Source organism: Petaurus breviceps, unplaced genomic scaffold, assembly GCF_028583685.1.
Source record: "Petaurus breviceps papuanus isolate PSGF00001 unplaced genomic scaffold, PetGlider_PUasm1.0 685, whole genome shotgun sequence".
Classification (NCBI taxonomy): domain Eukaryota; kingdom Metazoa; phylum Chordata; class Mammalia; order Diprotodontia; family Petauridae; genus Petaurus; species Petaurus breviceps.
In genome coordinates, this window is record NW_027186455.1 from 262,678 (window position 1) to 285,894 (window position 23,217).

The 23,217-nt window shown below is 37.8% G+C and overlaps 1 protein-coding gene across 5 annotated transcripts in view; it reads right to left on the reverse strand.

Annotated features, from left to right (window-relative positions):
* BDKRB2 (bradykinin receptor B2) overlaps nt 1–22,370 on the reverse strand; it is a 64,872-nt gene extending 42,502 nt beyond the window's left edge. For 4 of the 5 annotated variants that reach the window (XM_069104240.1, XM_069104241.1, XM_069104237.1 and 1 more), the window contains exon 1: nt 22,207–22,370. The gene's annotated coding sequence lies outside the window, so the exon portion shown is untranslated. Of the gene's footprint in view, nt 1–21,389; nt 21,491–22,206 lie in introns of all 5 variants that reach the window. The other variant, XM_069104239.1, reaches the window with a different exon arrangement.
* Between the last annotated feature and the right edge of the window lie 847 nt (nt 22,371–23,217).

Consider the following 23,217-nt stretch of genomic DNA (forward strand, 5'->3'; position numbering starts at 1 on the left):
ATCACTCTCATTTCACAAAAGAGGAAACTGAGACAGAGGTTAGCTAAGTGGCTTGCTCAGGATCACAAAGTTAAGAAGTATCTGCAGCTGGATTTGAACTCAGGTCGTCCTGACTCCAGGCCTGATGATTTATACATTGTACATCTAGCTGGCTAGGTACCATCAAAGGATCACAGATTTGGAGATGAATGGGAATTTAGGGAGGATCTTGTACAACCAATGACCCCTTTAAAAAGAAATGGCTAAACTGAATCTTAGAGTGTTGAAGTGACTTAACAAAAGTCATACATGCACATGTATCCCTAGACAGTAGCAGAGTCAGCCTTTAAGCCCAGATACCCTTCCGAGTGTAGTACCCTTTCAGAGTACAGATTCACAGGTGCTCAGGGTCTAAATGGATCCAGAAGTTACATCTGGTGAAGGTTCCCTCTACAACATCCTGAAATGCTCTGGGGAATAGCTTACTACATCCATAGGGCCAGCCCATTTTCACTCACATCAGTTTGCCTTTCTATAGCTTCCATACAATGGCTCCTTGTTCTGCTCTCTGAGGCCAAGAAGAACAAGACTAAAGTGTTTTCTGGTTGATGGCCCTTCAAATACTTGAAACATGTATTATAGGCCTTCTAAATATTCCCTTGCCTAGGCTGAATGTGCCAAGTTTCCTCTTTATGGAATTCCTCTTCCTTTTTATGGAATGTCTGGAAAACCCTTCTCCATCTTGGTTGCCTCCTTATATTAGAATTTACAGTTAATCTTTCTTGGTAGCTAGAGTGCTAGAGAACCAGGCCTGGAGTAAGGAAGACCTGAGTCCAGATCTGATTCAGATAGTTACTAGTTTGTGACCCTGGATACTTAACCTTTATTTGCCTTTTCTCATCTGTAAAATGGGGATAATAACCACATCCTAGGATTATCATGATGATCAAATGAGATAATATTTGTGGCACATAGTAAATCCTGTATAAATGTTAGCTATTATTATATTGTCACCCATACTTTGACTTACCTAAGGTCACATAGCCTTGTCAGTACGATACATTGGGATGATATTTGGGTTCAAGTGCCAAGTCTATGACTATCTGGGTGACCTTAGGCAAGTCACTTCCCCTCTCCTATCAAGTGAGATAGTTGTACTAGATAACCTGGAAGGTTCCTGAAAGATTTAATAATCTACATGGACTGTCATGAAGAAGGGTTAATGCCTTGATCTACTTGACCCTGTGGGAAGAACAAGGAACAATGGGTAGAAGTTTAAGTGAGGCAAATTTCAGTTTTCCAAATCAGGAAAAGTTTCCCAATAATTAGAAGCACCCCACAGTGGAATGGGTTGTCTGAAGACATAATTAATTTCCCATCATTGGCAGTACTCAAGCAGAGGCCAAATGATGACCCTTGGGGGCTACTGTAAGAGGAGGATTTTATTCAGAATGGTGTTGTATATCCTTTAGAATCCTGCACATTGGTCTGCCCACAGTATGTGCTTTATAAATGTTTGTCAAATGAATATTTTTAATGATGATGTGGTACACTGGCCCTGGAGTCAGGAGGACCTGAATTCAAATCTGGCCTCAGACACTTAACACAAAAAACAAGCTGTGGGACCTTGGGCAAGTCACTTAACCCCAATTGCCCTACCTTTCCTCCTCCAAAAAAATGATGACATGGTAAGATGAGCTCTGAAGTCTCTTCCAACTTTTTAATTCTGTTAGTCCATCATTCTATCAATCAATTAACCAAACACTGATTTCGTACCTACTATGTGCCAAGTACTATCCAAGGTGCTGGGAATATAAAAAACAATTATTAAATTGGTTATTTTTATTTATTTAATATTATTAAAATTACTAAGCAAAATTAAATTATTAAATTAAAGCAAAATGCACTTTGGATATTGGCTAATGCTTCAAATCAGGTTTTGGTTTATTGTTTTGTTTATTGTCTAGACTTAAGAAAGTGATGGAGCAAATGTTGAGAAGACGGATTTAACTTAAAGGTATGTTGTGCATTTTTAGAGAGCCAGTTGTTAAACTTTTGCTAGTAGATCCCTAAAGAGGAGAAGGCCTTGTGCAGCACAAAAGGGCCACTGGATTAGGGGTGGCCTAATTAAGGGTAGAAAAGGAGTTGGGATTTGAGCTGAGTTAGAAGAATTTTAGATTTTAGGATTATAGAAGCTGAAAATTTCAGAGCTGGAAGATTAGGCATGAAACAATCCTATACTTTCATGATATAGATGAGGAAAATGAATCTCAGAGTGAAAAAAGTATCTAAGATCACACAGCTCCATAGAGGTAGAGATGAGATTTGAACCTGGGCCTCCTGACCTCAAGGCGAATATCCTTTTCACAACCTTAGGCTGTTTCTCACACTACTTCTGTCTGTTTCCCTCAGTGCTATGCAGAGATAGACATTCTGCCCATCAGAGGAGTGTTTATTCCCTACATTCTTCTCTGTGGGGGCATGTTCTAGTATATTGTGCATATATATGTACACACACATATATATGTATACACACATATATGTACTATACACACACATATAATATGACTGCCCTGCTCTTGGCAATTTGTCCTCAGTCCATTAGTCCTACATACACACATACACACATATATACAACTATATTTATATCTGTGGTGTTTGGGGAGGATGCCAGATATAACAATATTAAAGATTCTTCACCTTGATTTCTGAAGAGTTTATAGACTTATTTGAACCTAAAGAGCGTAAAAGGGCGGGAAGGGAGAAGAATTTCTCTGTAAGTCTCTTTAATCAAGTCACAGTGAAATGAAAGATAAGTGCTCTCCTAATCTGATGGAAACCAATAGCCCTACCTTTCAGCCTGGCTTTTCTGCTCACAGGAATTTGTGCAGAATGCCTTTCTAATTTTTGGAATGGAATCCATCAAGGCCTAGACATGGGACTGTTGCTGAAAATGGGAGGTTATTGAAAAAATACAGAGAAATCCTCAAAAACTGTAAGATAAAAATTTATGAAGTCAAGTGGTTTGATGAAGAAATACTGTATCAGAAATCAGATGAATTGTATCCAAGTTTTCTCTTTGCCACTCAGCAACTGTGTGACCCCAGGCAGATATATTTATTTCTCTAGGCCTCGATTTTTTTTACTATAAAATTAAAGGATTGAATCCATTGCTCTGTATGGTCCTTTATAAATCTAACATTATGTTTCATTCCATTACTTCCTATTTTGACATTATACTTTATATTCTGTGATTCTAAGTTCCCTTTTCGCTCTGACATCCTGTGTTATAATTCTACCTTTTCCTGGAATGCAACAGGAACAGATAAATATAGAACAGAATCTTTATGAGACATAATATGATAATTATATCCTCTAAAGGGTAACGAGACTCCTATTGAATTCTTCTAAGAATAAGACAATAAAAAATGAAAGTTAGGAATGATCTTTGACCAAATTTGTTCAATATGAATTCCACTGAGTGACTTGTCTGATTGTGAGAATTTCCATAGATTTGGTGCAATTGTGGTGTAGTGTAATGAGATTGGGAGGCATTCTCATCCCAAATTTTTTTTTTAAAGCAATCGGGGTTAAGTAACTTGCTCAAGGTTACATGGCCAGTTATTATTTCTGGGTGGTGCTGAGTATCTGAGCCCGGATTTGATCCAGGTCATCCGGACACTGGAGCCAGTGCTCTTACTCGCTGAGCTACCTGGCCGCCCCTTCATCCCAAATTTTCTGTTAGCCAGGTTCATAATCTTAAGAAAATTACTCCCCTCCTTTGAGCCTCAATTTTCTTCTCAAGAAAATGAGGATGTAGGATTAGAAGATTTACCTTCCAGCATTATAATTCTAATTGATACTATAGTTCCTTATTTTCCTTATTTCCCACTCCCCAATCTGACCTAGGACTATTCCCAACACATTTGTTCCATTTTGTCTTTTAATTTTGTTCTCACTTTAAGATGATCCAGGTACCTAGAATGCTGCCTTTTATTTTTTGGAGGGGCAATTGGGGTTAAGTGACTTGCCCAAGGTCACATGGCTAATAAGTGTTAAGTGTCTGAGGCTGGATTTGAACTCAGATCCTCCTGACTCCAGGGCTGGTGTTCTATTCACTGTGCCACCTAGCCACCCCTAAATGCTCCCCTTCCTACAAGCCATCTGTCTCTAGTCATTTAAGTAGGTCCTGAAACTTATCCTTTTTCCAGAAAACCTTCCTTAACAGAGCTGACCTCTTCCCACAGCTCCATTCTAGCTAAACGTGGATATTCATTATTACACATCTGTCCACAAATAAACTTACCCACAATGTAAATATTTGCAATGTAAGCTGACTTGAGGAGGCCTAGAATGAAGGAATAAGGAAATGAGAGATATTCCCAATGTACTTGGCCCAGCCTTGTCACACCACACTTGGAGTATTATGTTATGTTTTTGTGCCACATTTTAAGATAGATAATTGTTAAGCTGGAGAGCATCCAGGCGAAAGCAAACAGGTTGGGGAAAGCCTTGAGTTTATGCTATATGGGAACTGGCTGAAGGAAATGGGGATGTTTTGACTAGAGGAAAAAAAAAGACTTGGGGGAATTGAGAGACCATGGCAGTTATATTCAAGTATGTGAAGGGCTGCCATGTGGAAAAAGGTTTAGATCTATTCTGTTTGGTTTCAGAAAACAGAACTAGAAGCATTAGGTGTAAGTTGGAAAAGCAGAGTCAAGTTTAGTCCTGAGGTAAGGAAAAACTTTCTCACAATTAGAACTAATCAAAAGTGAAAAGGGTCACTTTTGAAGGGAGTTGGTTCCTCCGCTTTGGAGGTTTTCAAGTAACACCTGGACAACACTTGTCTGGAATATTGTGCAGAGTATTCTTTTTCAGGTGTGGGTTGGACTTGATGGATAGTGAAGTCTGTACCAAATCTGAAATTCTGTGAATATGTGGTCGCATGATACATTTGATTTAGAATCAGAAGAGAAAATCTTTTAGGTGCCCCCTCCCCCAGCTCTAACTCCTACAATGTTATGACCCTACATCCTCTGTGAGAATCCTGGTTCTGCCACTTAACAGTTTTGTGATCTTGGAAAATTGCTTCACTTCTCTGGAACTTGGAGTCCTTATTAATAACAATTGGAGTTAGCTCTCACCATTAATCTGTTGAGATGAGACAACCATACATACACACACACACACACAATCACTTCTGTTATTCACATCCAATTCCCTACTGGGGCCTGGAGAAGAGACCCCCTGTGCTCTTTTTGTGATATACAAAGAAAGATCTATAGCCATAAGCACATGATCAGGTACAGCAAGGTCTCAAGGACGAATGTAGTCTGTTCCTTGAAAGTGTTCTATCCAGGATGGATATGGACATACACATAAGTCCACAGAAAATGTGCAGAAATGCAAATACCCTTGACCTCTGAGAATCACTGTTTTGGTTCAGGAAAACTACAGCACTCACTCTATGTAATCTGTTCAAAAATGTTTTATCTTATTCTCAAAATAATCATTTAGTTCATTGATTCTTTCAGTAAAGACTTGAGAGCTTTAGTGGGGTAAAGAAACCTGAGCTGTGGAGGTAAGGTTACTGGAAGAGGAGTCATCAAATCAAAAAATTGGAAGGACCTTTGGTGGCCATTGAATCCAATCCATACGTGAAATTCATATTGCTGCAGTTCAAACTTTTTCTTTAATAGCTCAATAGTACTGCTGTCCCTGCCTCTTGTATCATGTGCCTAATGCTAGGAAACCAGTCAAGACAAAGAGAACAGCATATATAATGGGGTCTTTTTTCTCTTGTTAATGTAAAGATTGGTTTTATTAAAATGACTAAAAGTTATCATGGTGAATATATCCTCATTATACCATATATGATTTTGGATGAACTGAAGTTTGGCTTACAGTGACAGCAGACTCCAAAGTAGTTACAAAGAAACTGCTGAAAGATGTTTTTAATCAGATTTTGTTGATCACAAAAATTGCTGTGGAAAGCCAAGATTTTAACATCTATTCCACTGTAAAGAAACATTTGTTTTTATGGAGACTGAAACAAAAGAGTGACTGTGCTAATAGCCTCTGTCTGGTTTGAAAGAAGAGGATCTGACCCTCTAGAGCAAAGAGATTTCCTCATGGTAGCATGTCTACCACCTTTGAGACAAAGTGGTTGAGCATTAAGTCCTGATGAGTGCTTTCTGGAGCAAACTGGGAAAGATTTAGGCGAGAATGAGTTATGCTTTATTACCTAATCTTTGGTACAACAAACTGCTTTTACCTTATATATCTTTGTCTACTATTCCCTCCCACTATGGACCCAGATATGTTCTTTAGGAAGGCACATATTGATGTATGAAATACTAATAATGGTTAATGTATAAATTTATGACTTATGACTATATTGTTCTTTAGGGACTATATCTAGACATCTTCCTGGTACTAGTAATCTGAGTAGGACAGAACCACTTTGCTATATTATTACAGAATCTAAAATTTGGAAAGAAGGTAAACTATTGTTATGCTATGTTGGGGATTTAAAAAAAACAACCCTTTCTTTAATAACCTTTTGTTTCCTAATTCTCTCATTGCTCTAAGAGGATATTTATTTAATTAGCTCAATTTAAAGACCTGAGATTCAATTGGACACCTTTGGGAAAAATCCAATCTGTGGTTTCATCCTCGAATATATGCAAAGGGCCAAAAAAAAAAGATGACTAATTTGTACAATTAGAAAAAGTTCTTGTTCTTATGACAGAGTCTAATTGAATCGGCTCAAATTTTTGATTTGGGAGAACTTTGCATCATTTCTGTACTAAACAACCACATGAGAACTTTCCTGTCATTAAGGAATGGCTTAGTCCAACAGTCTGAGGCTCTCTAATTGGAAACAGCAGGCTCTGTATTCCAGGCTTTCTTTAATGACTAGTTGCAGACAATAGATGAAGATCCCACTTATCAGTATTGACCTGACCATTTATTTACATGTAACATAAATAAATAACTTCTTCTGACTTGTGGTCATGGAATTATGTCTGCAGGTCCTCAAATTGTGAACATACCTAGTCATAATGTAATTTCCATGCCTATGAGTCTGGTAGGAGAGTCTGGGCTCTGATACAGGGACCCTGGGGAGGATGTATGTAGGATTGAATATTTTTCCATGATGTGGAGATCAAGCCCCTAAGAGAGCCTACTTTGCATATAAGGGCTCCTAGGAAAGTACTGGTTATTAGGTAAGGAATAGGGGCTCTGAACTTTCTGGCCTTCATAATTATCCAATAGCTGGGGGCATAAAAACTAGAAAAGTGTTATAATACCTAACATATATTGGGCTGAATAGAAAATAGGAAGTACACTCTCCAGGAGGTAACTATACTGGAACAATTAGTAATACCATTTTGCTATAACTAAGACTAAGGAGATCATAACATCTACTGACCAGCCGACCATGAGAATAATGTTACCTTAAGCTCCAATTGCCCTTAAATTAGACCACCTTGATCTAGCCTTCTGGCTACTGATATTGTCAGCTTCAATTTCCTCAACTGAAAAAATGGGGATAATAACAGCACCTACCTTCCAGGGTTATTGTAAGGATCAAAAGAGATAATATTTGTAAAGCACTTAGCATAGTAGGTGGCTTAAGAAGTAATATTAATGATAAATAGATAATATTAATACATAAAAACACAGTGGGTGCTTAATAAATGCTCCTTCTTTTTCCTCCATCTTTCCCCCTTAAATCTTTTTACCTTATTCTTATCAAAAGCTTGGCCAGTTTCTTGAAAAATAAAATATTTTTGGATAGTTTGGGTATTCGTATCACCTGTTTCTTCCTTTAACCCTCTCCTTTTCCTCTTACAGAGAACCATTCCATGTGATAAAGAGTATTTTTTTGAAGAAAAAAATAATCAGCAAGAGAGGCTAATATATCAAAAAAAGAAATTTGAAAATATATGCTTTGTTCCACACCCATGGAACTCCCACTGCCGCAAAGGACTTGGCGGGGGAGGGGGAAGTGTCTGCTCACATCTCTTTTTTTGGACCAGGGTTGTACTTTGTAATTTTGTAATAGTTTTGATCGTTTTATGGTTATTTTTTTCTATTTACATTGTAATTATAGCACATATTGTTTTCTTGCTTACTTTACTTGGCATCAATTCATGTAAGTTTTCTAGTGCTTCTCTGCATTCATCATATTTATCATTTTTTTTTGCATTCATACGCCACAATTTTTTCAGTCATTTCTAATCAATGGCTTCTGCTTTGATTTTAGTCCTTAGCTATCATAAAGTGCTGGTATAAATGGTTTGGCAGGATTTTCTTGTTATTAATGATCTTGGGATATGCCTAGCAGAAGAATTTCTGTATCGAAGAGTATGAACATTTTATTCACTTTATTTACAAAATTATTGATTACTTTTCAAAATGTTTGTACTGATGGATAGCTCCAGCAATACTGCACTAATGCCTATCTTCCCATAACTCCTTCAACGTTGACTATTCTTATCTCTTGTCATCTTTGCCAACTTGCAGGGTATAAAATGAAACTTGATTTACATTTCTCTTACTATTAGTGATTTGGAGAATTCTTTCATATGGTTGTTAATAATTTGTAATTCTTTTGAGAACTGTTTATTCATAACCTTTGACCATTTATCTACTGAGGAATGACTTTCGATATACATACACACATATATTTTTCTATCTCTCTTAGTTTTCTATATATCTATATATCAAACTATTTGACAAGAAATTTGATACAAAGAATTTTTCCCACTTGACTGCTTCACTTTTTATCCTAGATGGGTTTTATGTAGAAAATGTTCAGTTTTATGTAATCAAAATTATTTCTTATCTTTTGTAATTTCCTCTATCCCTTATGTTGTTAATATATCTTCTTCTCATAGCTGCAAAAGATATATTATTTGCTTCTCTTCTAATTTTTCCATTGTCTGATCTTTAATATCCAGTTCACATATTTATTTAGAATTTTCTGTGGAATATGGTGTAAATACTGGTTTGTTTAAATCTAATTTCTACCCAATTACTTTTTCTTGGCAAATAGGATTTCTTTTCTAAGTATTTTATGTTTTGGGGGTTTATTGAACATTGGATTCTCAAATTCCATTATTTCTGATTCCCCCTTGTCTAATTTGTTCCACTGATCTATTTCTCATTTTTTAAAAACCAAAACCAAATAGCTTTAATGAGTGCCACTTTGTAATATAGTTTGAAGTCTGGAAGTGCTATTTCTACTTTTTTCATTATTTCTCTTGAAATTCTAGATCATTCATGCCTTAAAGTGAATTGTATTGCTTTTTAATCAAGTTCTAGAAAGTAGACCTTTGGTGGTTTATTTGCTATAGCATCAAAACTGTAAGCGAGTTTTGGTAATATTGTCGTTTTGATCATGTTGGCATGATCTAGCCATGAGCAATGATGAAGTCTTTTAAAGTTGCTCTTTATTGCTTTAAGGAACATTTTCTAATTGTACTTATACAAGAATTTTGTGAACTTTGGTAGATTTATTCTCAAATAATTTATTCATTTTATAGTTCCTTTACCAGAATTGTCTCATAATTACCTATTATTGTCTTAGGGATTTTTAATATTATATATAAATACTGTTGATTTTTGTGGGTTTGTTTTGTAGCTACTCTGCTTTAGTTATTAATTTTCTCAATTAGTATCTTTGCTAATTCCCTAGGAGTTCAAGAATAACTATCATGTCATCAGCAAAGAGGGATAATTTGATTTTCTCTTTGCTTATCTTTATAGCTTTAATTTCTTTCTCTTGTCTTATTGCTATTGCTAGCATTTATGAAACTATATTTAATAATTGTGGGGAGGGTGTACATCTTTACTTTTTGCTTATGTTTATTAAGAAGGCTTCTATTGTATTTTTATTACATATGATGCTTGCTTTTGTTTGAAGAGAGACACTTTTATGTGAAAAAAGGACCCTCTATGTCTATATTTTTTTATAGATTTTAGCATACATAACAGCTGTACTTTGCCAAAGGCTTTTCTTTATCTGTTAAGATAATCACATGACTTTGGATGTTTTAATTTTTAACGTAATTTATTATGTTGTTTTCTTTATATTGAATCATCCTTTCATCCCTGGCATAAATTCAGCTTTGTCACAAATAATGATTTTTTGAATTATTGCAGTCTGATAGGATTTAAAATTTTTTTAAATTGATATTCATTAATGATACTGGTCTAGAATTCTTTGGCTTGATAACACCTCACTGGCTTATTGTAGGAAAAGTGCTTTTTAAATATTAAAGAGTGATAGGAATGTAAGTTGTTTCCTGTCAAACTTCACATCATCCTATGATGCTATTGTTTTTTTTTCTTTCTCACAGACTTTCTACACATATCTACATTTTTATACATACAAATACATATGTGTTTATGTGTAGGTAGAGCCATATATGCATATACATATGCATGTATGTGTCTAGATTTATTTGTTGCTTAGTCCGTCAGGTCATATCTTACTCTTCGTAACCCTGTTTGGGGTTTTCTTGGGAAGGATAATGGAATGGTTTTCCATTTCCTTCTCCAGCTAATTTTACAAATGACAAAACTAAGATAAACAGAATTAAGTGACTTGCCCAGGGTCACATATTTATTAAGTATCTGAAGCCAGATTTGAACTTGTAAAGATGAGGATTCCTGACTCCAGGCCTAGCACTTTATCCACTGCACCACCTAGCTGTTTGGTTTTACTAAACTCGTTGGTTTTACTAAACTGTATTTCTTTATAATGAAGAAAGCCTACGGAACTAGGGAATATCTGGAAATGACAGTATGTAAAAAAACCAAAGAAACTTCCAAGAGCTGTTAAGGAAACATGGGAGTTCTAAGTTTGATTAATTTGGTTCAGGCTAATTTCAGGAGCACAGTCCAGGTAGTTAAGAAACCTGGGATCTAGTCCTGATTCTGCCACTAACTCACTAGGTGACTTTGAGCAAGTAATTTCCCTTATCTACACCTCATTTTCCTCAGTATATAAATGAGGATACCAGACAAGATGCTCTCTAGTTAAAAAATCCTTTGATCTTGTTAATTCCTCTCAAAGTATTTTTTTGGCACAGAACTTTTTTTTAGTACTTTATAACTTCAAATCATTAGATCAAATCATTATTTTAGCTGGTCCTCAGAAAAACCCTGTGAGATAACCTTTAGATTTCAATGTGATACAACAAAAAACTTCCCAACAATGATGTAATGTAGTGAATTTATCTATGGGGCCCAGTCTTTGCAGCATGCACTGATGTTCCTTGCCTGATTCCAGTCCAAGCAATTATGTAGAAGCTTAGGGTGAGCCTGCTTCCCACCATGACTCAAGGGTTTGCAATGGGTGATGATGAAGAGTTCTCTAATTGGCTATAAAGCTGGAAGACCTGATGACTTATGAGTTGCTGATCTGTAACTCATTGGGAATCCTGAAGGGGGACACCTGCTTCTTTGTCTCTTTCCTTTCAGCTGTCAGTGAGGGTCAGGTGGGGGGAAGGGCTGCTGTCTCATCTTCTAGCCCAGCCTGGCTGGCATGAGCACATGGCTGCTTCTGTCTATTTGTTTCTTCCTGATTTTAAGAGAGGTATTTTGGCATGGAATTGTCTTTGGGAGGACTGAATGATCTGGGATTGGACATGGTCAATGCAAGTAGAAGGGGCTGCACTGGGAACAGAAAGACTCTCTAAGGAAAAAAGACATTCTCTTTTATGAGAGAGAGGAGTGTTTACTATGGACTCCAGAAAGGTATTGATCCTTGAAGCCCAATGGGGAGCTACAGAGAGATTAAAGTGTAGAGAGCTGTTTAAAGACTCCATGAAGGGAGAAAAGGACTTGTAGGGCCAAGAGTTAGGAGACACCCTTTTCCCGTATGTATTCTCTAAACGTGAGCTTCACTATTACCACATTTTATGAGTCCACTCTTCTTGTGGACCTTATACATATTTATGGAATAATGCACTTTAGGTTTTAGGGGCATGTTTTGTACCAACTCTGCTTACTAATACAACTTCAGCAAATACCTTTACAAAGAGTTAACTAATTCTGACTGATTATTAATGGGGAGCACACTGGTGGCAGCTTAAGAGCAACAGTGTTAGAAGAGTGGGCCCTCTTGTTTACCCTAAGAGGTAGCAGCCAGTCTCTGGGGACTCTAAACCTCAAGTGTGAATGAAATCTGTATCACTGAGACCCAGGTTGTTGCTATAGTGAATACTGACTAAAGGTGGAATGAGTTATCTTAGAAGATGGTCAGGTTGGGACGGCTGGGTGGTGCAGTGAATAGAGCACTGGCTCTGGAGTCAGAAGGAGCTGAGTTCAAATATGACCTCAGACACTTGACACACATTCTAGCTGTATGACCTTGGGCAAGTCACTTAACCCCAATTTCCCTGCCTTCCCCCTCCAAAAAACAAACAAAAAGAAGATGGTCAGGTTTCCATCACTTAAGGTCTTTCCAGCAGAAACTGGGTATCCATTTAGAGGGGATTTTTGTAATAAAGGATTCCTCCTCAGGTATGAGTTCAATTTACTGACCTCTAGTGTCCCTTTGAACTCTGAGATTTTATGATTCCAAGAACGTACACATAGGAAATGTTCTTCCCTCATCCTTGGAGGGAGACATATTTGGTTTAGTTTATCTTAACTGGCTATCTTATTTGCATTAAAGGAAGATAGTGGTGAAAGGCACCCAAAGACCAAACAAGCTTAAGAGGAGGAAATTAGTCAGACCACTTGTGAGAAAATCTCTCTTCCAGTGATATTATGTCCAAGGCAAACACGAAAGCACAAAAGGTGAATTTCTCATTGCATGTGAGAAAGGAATTGCATATAAGGCAAGAAATTTGGAAATTTGAAGACAGTTTCAAAGTCATGGGAGGCAACAGTGTATAGTGGAACAAACCTCAGATTTGGAGCTAGAGGTTGAACCAGAGTTCCTAGACTGGTCTCATTACTTTCTACTTCTGTTACCTTGGGCAACTCAGTTATCCTCTGTTTCTTGCTTTCTTCCTCTATATAACGAGAGATTTGGATGAAATTAGAGAGGAATAAGCATAAAATCCTATATTTTCATTTAAAAATCAATTCTGCAAGTAGTGAAACAGGAATACTTCACTAGACAATAAGTATATTGTTCAAGTGATAAAGACCCTGTGGTCTTAGTAGACTGTTAGCTCAATATGCATTTGCAGTGTGATGTTGCAGACATAAAAGCTAGTACTATTCTAAGTTTTGCTGAGTGAGGCATAGATGTTCAGAGTGAGAGAGGTGACTGACCTGTTGTTCTGTGTTAAGGTTAGAATGTACCTGAAATATCATGTTTGATTATGGGCACCACATTTTAAGGAAGACATTGCTATGCTGGAGAGTATCTAGAGAATGACAATCAATATAGAGGAAGGCCTACAGAACATGCCTTCTAAAGATTGGTTGAAGGAAATGACCCTGCTTAATTTAGAGAAGACTACAGGAATATATGATAGCCATCTTCAGATGTCTGAAGGGGTTTTTCTTATAGGAGAGGGATTAAACATATTTTATTAAAACTTTTTGACCATCAGAGCTATCTAAAAAAGAAATAATACTCGGGATGGCTGGGTGGTTCAGTGAATAGAGCACTGGCCCTGGAGGCAGGAGGACCCGAGTTCAAATATGGGTCAGACACTTAACACTTACCTAGCTGTGTGACCTTGGGCAAGTCAATTAACCCCAATTTCCCTGCCTTCCGCCCTCCAAAAAAAAAAAAAAGAAAAGAAATAATACTGGCAATTTATATTTATATAGCATTTTAATATTTCTTCAAAACGACCCCATTAGGTAGGCATTAAGTAATGTACTCATTTAACAAGCATTTATTAAGTGCCTAATATGTACCTGGTGCTATATTCAATGAAAGTTCAGTGACCATGTATGGAGGGGGAAGGATCGAGTATGGGTCGGTCTATATAGATCAGGGCTTCTTAACATGGAGTCCAGGGACTCCCAGGGGTCTGGGATTGATTCTAGGAAGCTATGACCTTGGAAGAGAAAAAATATACCCTTATTTTCACTAACTTTTAACTGAAATTCAACATTAAAAAAAAATTGTGAATGTAGGTAATGCACATGTGCACACGCACACACACAGAGTAGTATTAAATATCACCAGATTGCCAGAGGGATTCTAGGAATAAAACCAGTTAAGAATCCTGGGTCCAGATGGACTAGCAGTCTTCCAAGTTTGAGGATTTATTATTATAAATAAAACACTGTGTGAAAAGAACTTCATAACCCTTAATCCTTATATAAATGTAAATTAAATTCATTTATACTTATGAACGATGAAAAGAAACTCAAACTCCCTGACTGGAGAACTGCTATTTTCACAGGGATCCTATTTTAGGGTAGCAACACTGGGCTCACTTTAGGAAGTAGCTAGGAGGGCCTGGGGAAGACTTGCCTCCCACAGGGCTCTTTGTTCCCTGCCCTCTACCTAGCAGGTAGTTACTTTAGTTGAACAAACCCATTTAGTTGAACAAACAAAGTTGATACAAGCACCTTACAAAAATTCCTTCATGACTAGGGAGAAGGGACTAAACAGTGCTGGGAATGCTTCTTATTCTTTATTGAGTCATTGAGACTCTTGAATATATTGGGGTTTGTTTTTGTTTTCCTACTCAATAATTAATTACCTATGACATCATTTCCTGGCACATAGTAGGTGCTTAATAAATATTTATTGATATTGATTTCAACATTGGAATGTGGTTCTCTGCCTCATGTTTCCTCTTATAACCTGGTGCTATATTTATTTAATAGAATACTGAACTGGAAATTAGGAAGCCTGGGTTCTTGTCCTTGATCTTCCACTTATTAACCCTGGGAGAAGTCTCTCCCCCACATCACCCAGGCCTCAGTTTTCTCATCTATAATAAGAAAGGGTTAGATTAGATGATTTCTAAGGTTCCCTTCTAGCTCTGAAATCTATTCCTCTCAGATATACTTCTCAGGCTTCTTGTCAGGACTTAAGGACACAGTGCTTGTGAAAGTGCTTTGAATACTTATGCTAAGCCCAGACTTTGAGGATCTAACTCCTTTGGCCCCACCCTTTGGGAGCTCCAACTTTGGTACAGGTTCAGACCAGCACAGTGCCTTTTATCATACTCCACTGCTGTCAGCTGCCTACTGCCTAATCATCCTGATGTCTCATTAAAGTTTTCCAGCTACTCCTCCCTGATCCAATTCATAGTAATTTTGACCTGGTTACACTGTTTACTGCAGTAAGTTGGTACCCCATATTGCAGGGCAGCTAGGTGGCACAGTGGATGGAGTGCCAGCCCTGGAGTCAGGAGGATCTGAGTTCAAATCAGGCCTTGGATATTTACTAGCTGTGTGATCCTGGTCAAGTCACTTAAACCCATTAGCCCCAGTTTTCTCATCTGTAAAAATGAGTTGGAGAAGGAAATGACAAACTACTCCAGTATCTTTGCCAAGAAAACCTCAAATGGAGTCATACAGAGTCAGGCAAAACTGAAAATCAACCGAACACCACCGCATATAATAAATTCAAGGATTGAGATTTTAACCCAGGTCCCAGAATCACAAAGAGTTTGAAGGGACCTCAGGGACATCTGGTCCAATCTCCCCAAAGAACACCCCCTATAACATACCTGACAAGTGGTCATCTGGCCTCTACTTAAAGAGTTCCAGTGAAGAAGAAACTAACATCTCTCAAATCAGACCATTCCATTTTTTGACAGATTTAGTGGTGAGAGTATATTTTTCTGACATAGAGTTAAATTTGCCTTTTTTGCAATGTCCATTTGTTTCTCCTGGTTCTGTTCTCTGGGCTAAAGAGAGAACAAGTCTAAACCTTCCCCTGACTTCAAATCCAACTCTCTTTTCACTACAACACATTGCCTCTTAGGTCACAGAATAGCAGGGTTAGATGACACGCTGGGATTTGCCTGCAGAGAGAGACACTGCTTGTGTTATATGGTTCTTGTTTACGTTAAGGAGGTAAAGGCTATCTTGTACACAAGGATTTTAGGATGATCAAACAGCAAACTCTTTGGCTGTTAGTTGAATGATCATATAGACAAAAGAATGTCTTCTAAAAAATTTAAGATTTTTAAATGCCATTTTGTAAGTAAGATAAATATAGACTGTGAACAGTTAGGTACCCCAAACATGTTAAATTTATGATGCATCCTTCTTGAATTAATATGCACTTGATTTTAACTGAGTTTTAAGTGTGCAAAGGGATTACTTTGTCCCTGTTATTTTGCAGATGTGGAAAATGAGACTCAGAAAAAAAAAAGTTTGCCCAAGTTTTATAGAGGTTTTTAGCAAAGAACTTAGACTAAAGCCCAGGACACCTAACTGCTAAGTAACTGCTCTTTCTATTATTTCATATTAGTATAAAAGAATAAATTCTGAGAGCTTGAAGAAACTTTAGAGATCACATTCCTCCCTAAGAAAATGTAGCAATACTGAGCATACTATAATTTTTGTTTGATGATTGATGTCTTTGCAAGGGCATGAATTTACAGGATTTAGAACTAGAAGGGGCTTATAGATTTGGCCTAACCTCTTTCTTTTTTTTCTCCAGATGAGGAAACTGAGATCCAGAAGAAACAACTGGTTTAAAGTCACACAGGTAGAAAGTAACTGAGTTAGGATTAGAACCCAGATCTTCTGGATCTTAATCCAGGGCTCTACTTCCCTTCCACTATAATCCATTTCAAAAAGTTCACATTCTGAAGAGCAATTCTCATTGTCCAGGAACAAGGATGAAAATGGAGACTTGTGTTGCTTTACAATTTTTTTTTAAAGCACTAGTTACTACATAGAATATCTCCCAAACCTGCTGCCTCCTTGGACCCCTGGTGTACCACCAGCATTCTGATGTTATCTCACAACCTGAGAGCTTTGCTAAGAGTATCTAGGTGCCTCAATGGATAGAGTAATGGGCCTAAAGTCAGGAAGACATGAGTTTAAATCTAGTCTCAGACACTTACTAGTTGTGTGACCTGGATTTTATAGTCACTTAACTTCTGTATGCCTCAGTTTCTTCAACTGTAAAATGAAAATTACAATAGAACCTACCTTCCAGGATCAAAGTAGCTAATATTTTAAAGCACTTAGCTTGGCCTATAGTGGGCACTTAATAAAGACAGACCGACCGACCGACCGACCTATCTTCCTTCCTTCCTTCGTCTAGGACCTTATTTGCCATACCCTTGGAATGGTGCTGGTGAATAGAGACCAACAAGGTACTGTATCAAACAACTTCTGCCAAATTTCCACTTATGTTGAGGTTGATCATTACTTTCCTCAGGTATGTATGCTGGTGCCAATGCTATGGAAGTAGATGTGTTTTTAAATCATCAGCCTCTTAAGATTCCAGATAGTTATATCCAACCAGTCTGTTGGAGAGACCAATTCTAATGGTCAAAGTGAGGTTAGAAATTTTGGTTTATTGCAGATCTTATTCTGGATGCCACTGCTTAGGCAGGATGGTAGGGTAGGATGGGCACTGGATTTGGAATAAGGAGGCCAATTATATCTTGACTCTGACATTTACTAACTAAAGTGATATTGGGCAAATCTCTTAGTTCTTTGAAACTTTAGCTTTCTCATCTGTAAAATGGGCATAATAATATTCCTGCTGTCTACTTCATGTGATTATTGTGGAGGTACTGTGTAACTTGAAAGGGCTACATAAAATTGAATTGTAGGAATAGTTGTGACCATGTTATTCCTTTGCCCCCAAATCACGAGATGCTCTTTTTTTGCTTCTAGGATAAAATACCAACTGTGCAGCCTGTAATTTAAAGTCCTGCACAATTTAGTTCCTACCTGCCCTTTTATTTTTATCTTATATTACTTCCTTTCACAAATGATATATCCCATACTCACTGAACTATTAGGTATTCGCCAAATTTCACAATACATAGCCTACCTTTATGCATTTGCACAGACTAGACTAGAATGTGCTTCCTCTCAGGATCCTTCCTTTCTTTTAAGATTTAGCTCAGATGCTGCTTTCTCTAGAAAGAATAGCCCTTGCTGTTCTTTCCCTTTACAAACTACCGAATTTTATACTTAAGTGTATATATGTTGATTCCTGCTCTTCTTCCAATTGTAAGCTCCTTGAGACTTATAGTTAGTTATAGGACTGTTTTTTTTGGCCGTGTGTGTGTGTGTGTGTGTGTGCGCACGTGCGTGCACATGTGTAGCCTTATACAGTTCCTTGAATATAGTAAGTTTTCAATAAATACTTGTTCAATTTAATTTAATTCTTATTATCAGTGACTAATATAGTAAAATCCCTTAGTAGGTACAAGTGGAAGAGTTAATTTCAGCAAATTGTAGTTTTTAAGGTACAGAGAATGGGGTTTTCTTGACATGATTTCGATCTTCTGAGCAGAGTAAGAAATAAAGAGATTGGAGTTGGGGAGAGAGGGAGTATCTAGGGGCTTTAGAAGAGAGAGATCTAGAATAATTGCTGTGAAGAGTTTTAATCAGAGATGAATAAATGGATTATTATATATTGATGTGGGCCAGCCTGTCATTGCTTGTTCTTGGCTGAAGGCTGAGACACCCTTAAAAAACTCTTGGTCATTGACACATACTTGTCATTCTGAGTCATCAAAGGAGGACTGAAATGCAGGAATTATTTACAGAATTAAGTTGATTTCTTTTGTTTTCAGGATTTGGCTGGAAGGTCCTTTGAGACTGCAGAAAGGAACAGCAGTTTTTATGAGCTCCATTGACAACTTGTGTTATAGTCTTGCCTTTCTGTCTGTGACCCCCCTCCCCCCCTGCTTTTTTTTCTTCTCCAGGAACTGTCCTCCTTATCCTTCTCTGCAATTTCTTTTAAGAGGCAAGCCAACTACTTGCCAGTGCCCCTGCTCTCCCTGTTCATCTCTTTCCTTTAGAATTATTAGGTTTCCATCAAAGTTTAACTCAAAGCACCTAATCTCCCCTGCTGTTATTGCCTCCTGCAACCCCAATCTTATCTTTTACAGGGTCATCTCAGGGGAGACAAATCACTACTTTAAGGACAACCATGCCCATATTGGTACTTATTCCCAGCCAATTACTGTTTGGCATAATAGATGGTATGCTATATGCTTCTTAAATAGAACTCAGAGCCTGTTAATTGGTAATAACAAAATTTGTTGATCTGTTAAATCACCTGGATACCCAGAATAAAGCAGGGAAAGAGACTATCCCTTCATTGACCTAGTGACCATAGTGCTCCTGGATAAAGGATTAATAGGGAGTCAGCATGCATGCCCACAGCTCAGGATAGGAGCATCTCAGAGGCTGAGTACTGCAACAAATGATTTGGACTAGGTGAGTGCCCTTATTGACACATCCAGTGAGAATATAACAAGTAGGTAACAGAGAAACAGACTGAATCAGAATAGGGGCAGTGTCCAGTGGGGTCACATGCACATTTGATATTAATAAGTCACAAAGTTTCTCTTAGAGTTTAGGGCCTCAGGATTGTACATCTTGAATGGTACTACTACTTTAGGGCTTGTGAAAATAGATAGGTGCTGATTTCTACCTGATGCTATGTATTCTTTTTTTTTCCCATTTATTTATTTATTTTTGGAGGGGGGAGGGCAAGACAAATGGTGTTAAGTGACTTGCCCAAGGTCACACATCTAGGAAGTGTGTCAAGTCTCTAAGGCCAAATTTGAATTCAGGTCTTCCTCACTCCAGGACCAGTGCTCTATTCACTGTGCCACCTAGCTACCCCGATCCTACGTATTCTTTAATAAACACCTCTAAGTTTGTAAATCTGTTTCCTTCCACCATTTCCAATACCTTGTAATTTGACCTTGAGTACTACTTACTAGATTTTTCAAGGTAATATTAATGACTGACAATGGCATTTCAAAGGATGGATCACACTAGCTGTTTGTTGCTTAAATTATTTGGCTCCTTAGAGAACAAAGAATGGGAGTGTGTTGCTGCTGCACAATGAAATAGATCTAGTGAGACCTATTTCTAAGTGCAGCTTGTTATTTTGCCCTCACTTCCTGTGGGAATGGCAGGACCACAATATAGTCCAGGAGGAGAACCAAAGGAAAACTCATTTTCCATCATGGCACTGCTATCCTTCCACTCTCCTAGATTCACAGCTTCAATCTACTCTTGCTGCTCCTAAACAGGTAGTCCCATTCAGTATAGTCAACCAAGAGCCTCCAATGCCTGTGCTCTGGTGTGTGCTTTTTGGCTCAATCTCAGTTCTCACTCTCTCACCCCACTATCCAATTGATTGCCAGGTCTATTCAGTTCTACCTCTACAACATCTTTGGCATCCATTCCTTTGTCTCTAGTCACATGACCAACGCCTCAGTTTAGGTCCTCATAACTTCTTACCCAGATTGCTTTAATCACCTCCTAATTGGTCTCCCATCCTTGGGTCTCTCCTCACTCCAAACCATCCTTCCCATCAAAATCACCAAAGTGATTTTTACTAAAGCATAGGGTTTGATTATATTACTCCCTCTTCTCAAAAACTTCCCTTTTGCCTATAAGATCAAATACACAACTCATCAAAACCTCAAACCAATCTACTTTTTCAGCCATTCGAAAGATGAGTTGTTTCTCCTGTCGTGGCTTTGGATAACTTAGGATTTTAGCAAGTTCCATCCTATGCCCTTTCATGTACTCTATATAGTCCAGCCAATGGCCTTTTTGCTGTTTCTTACAAGTAGAGTTCTCTTGAATCTCTGTGCCTTTGCATGAGTTCTCTTCTATACTTGGAAACTTCTCCCTCTTCATCTCTATCTCTTAGAATTTCTAGGCTTCCATCAAGACTGAACTCAAAGGTCACCTGATCTCCCCAGCTGTTAGTGCCTCCTTGTTACCTATATTTACTTTGTATGTATTTGTATAACCTCTAACAGAATATAAACTCCCTGAGGTCCAAGACTTTTATTTTTGTCTTTGCATTCCTAGTACAATGCTTTGACACATAGAAGGGGCTTAATGAATGCTTGTTGATTAATTGATATAAATTATAATTTAAGTATGATATAAATTATAATTGAAATTATAATATATTATAATATATACATATAATTATAATTTATCGAGGTATTAGGTTAATCACTACTTCTTTGAATTTCAATTTTCTCTTTTGTAAAATGGGGAGAAAAATAGTGGTAGTATCTAACCCTGCAAATGTTGCTCTTAGGGTTTAAATAAGTCAGTAGATGTTAAAGAGCTATTATTGTCAACATTATCTAGGAAGTGAGAATATCAGTCACCAAAAAGGAAATTCAGAATTAGAAGAGACCGAGTTTAGATTATCATTTAGTCCAACTCCCTTTATTTTTAAAGGTGAGGAAATTGAGTTCTAGATCTGTGAAATGACTTACCCAAAGTCACACAGTGAATTAGGGCCAAGTCAGGGATGAGAACCTAGATATTCAGACTCATTTTGGGATAGTTCTGCCTGGAGACAAGTAATGATTTAAATCTTAAAACAAACAAACAAACAAAATCAGTTAAATCTCAACTACACACGTGCACATAAACAGTAAATGACAGAGTCAGAAAGGATATTGGAGGTCAACTACTCCAACTGTCTCAAGGTAACTGAGACCTGGAGAGGAAGTAAGTTGCCCAAGGTCTCACAAGTGAATTAGTGGCTGGGGAATGAGTAGAAGTCAGGTCCCTGGAATCCCATTCAAAATCCAGGTATCTGCACTGCCTATCAACTATTTCTGAAAACACATCCTCCAAGAACGGCACACTTCTCCCGACAAGTTCTGAGCTTTGGTTTCCTCTTCTATAAAATCAAGAGGTCTCATGGACATTCCTAAGGTTCCTTCCGGCTCTGACATTTTAACACCTATGATTCCAAAGTCCCTCCCAGCTTTATAACCTAGGTTCCGTGATTCAAAGTTCTATATAGTTTGTGTTTTTTGATTCTGAGGTCTCTTCTCATATGCCGTAGGTCCTTGATTGTGTTAACTTGGGATGCCTTAGTTTCCCGGTTTTTTTAGGGAGTCCCACAGAAATAGTGAATTTCTCTTTGGCAGGAAACTGGCACATGAACACACCCTTTCTTTCTGTCTTGGAAACAGCTCAAAACGGGAGGGACTGAAAGGTTGACAAACAGAACCTAACCAGAATCCGACCGGTAGTAATCCTTTCCCCCTTCATTTAAGAGTGAAAAAAAGGGGCACCTACCTCAGACAGACACGCCGCACTTGGGGAACACATGCAGCCTCTCTCGGTGAAGGGTGGACCTATCTGGAAATCCTACTAACTTCTCAGAAGCCAAGCCAGGAGCTGAGGGAGCAACTCATCTTTCAGTTGTTAGTGATTATGGTGTAATCGGATTCCTGGATATTTCTCCTCCTTTGCCCCGCCCCTAGGGCCTGGAGTCCTATTCAGGAGTTAAGTGGGGAGGGGGAGTTTTTTCCACAAAAAGTACTGGATACTTGAGGAGAGGCAGAAGTGATCCATTACAGGCAAATGAGCAGAAATACAAAATGTGCGCATATAATCCAATATACGTTAAGGAAGTGTTTTTCTTAATTAGCCAGATGAAACACTTTTTATAGGGGAAAACTCAGTCATGAATAGGTGAAAGCCCAGGCATAACACCACACATCTACTTACTACAAACACTTGTGGAAACTCCTTTCCCTATTGGGGGCTCAGTTTCCAGTAAAATGAGGGAGTTGGGATAAATCAGGGCCCTCCCAGTTCTAGGATTCTGGAGTCTTAGGTTTACAGAGAGTCTGAAAGATTTGTATTGTTGGGTCCGAAAAGCAGATGTGTCCCGAGATTCATATTTAGTATATTCTATAACTCATATTTATAGAATATTTTATCATTAAGAAGAATTTTACTTGTAGTAGGGCCTATAGAGTATTACAGCTGAAAGAGACTTTAGAGATCACATAATTTAACCATTTTACTTTAAAGATGAGGAAGCTAAACTCAAAAACGTTAAACACATTCAATGGTGGATTTGGGATTTGAACCCACATTTTAGGGTCATAGATTTAGAAATGGAAGAGACCTTTGTTGTTGCTTAATTCCACCTTGATTGCAGATCTGGAGGGCTGGAGAATGTCCTGGTCAAGGTCTCCTAGGCTATAAATAGGAGGCCTGGGATTTGAACCCACGCCCTCCTACTCCAAGCCCAGCATTCTTTCTATTCTATCACACAGCCTCTTACATTTATAAAAC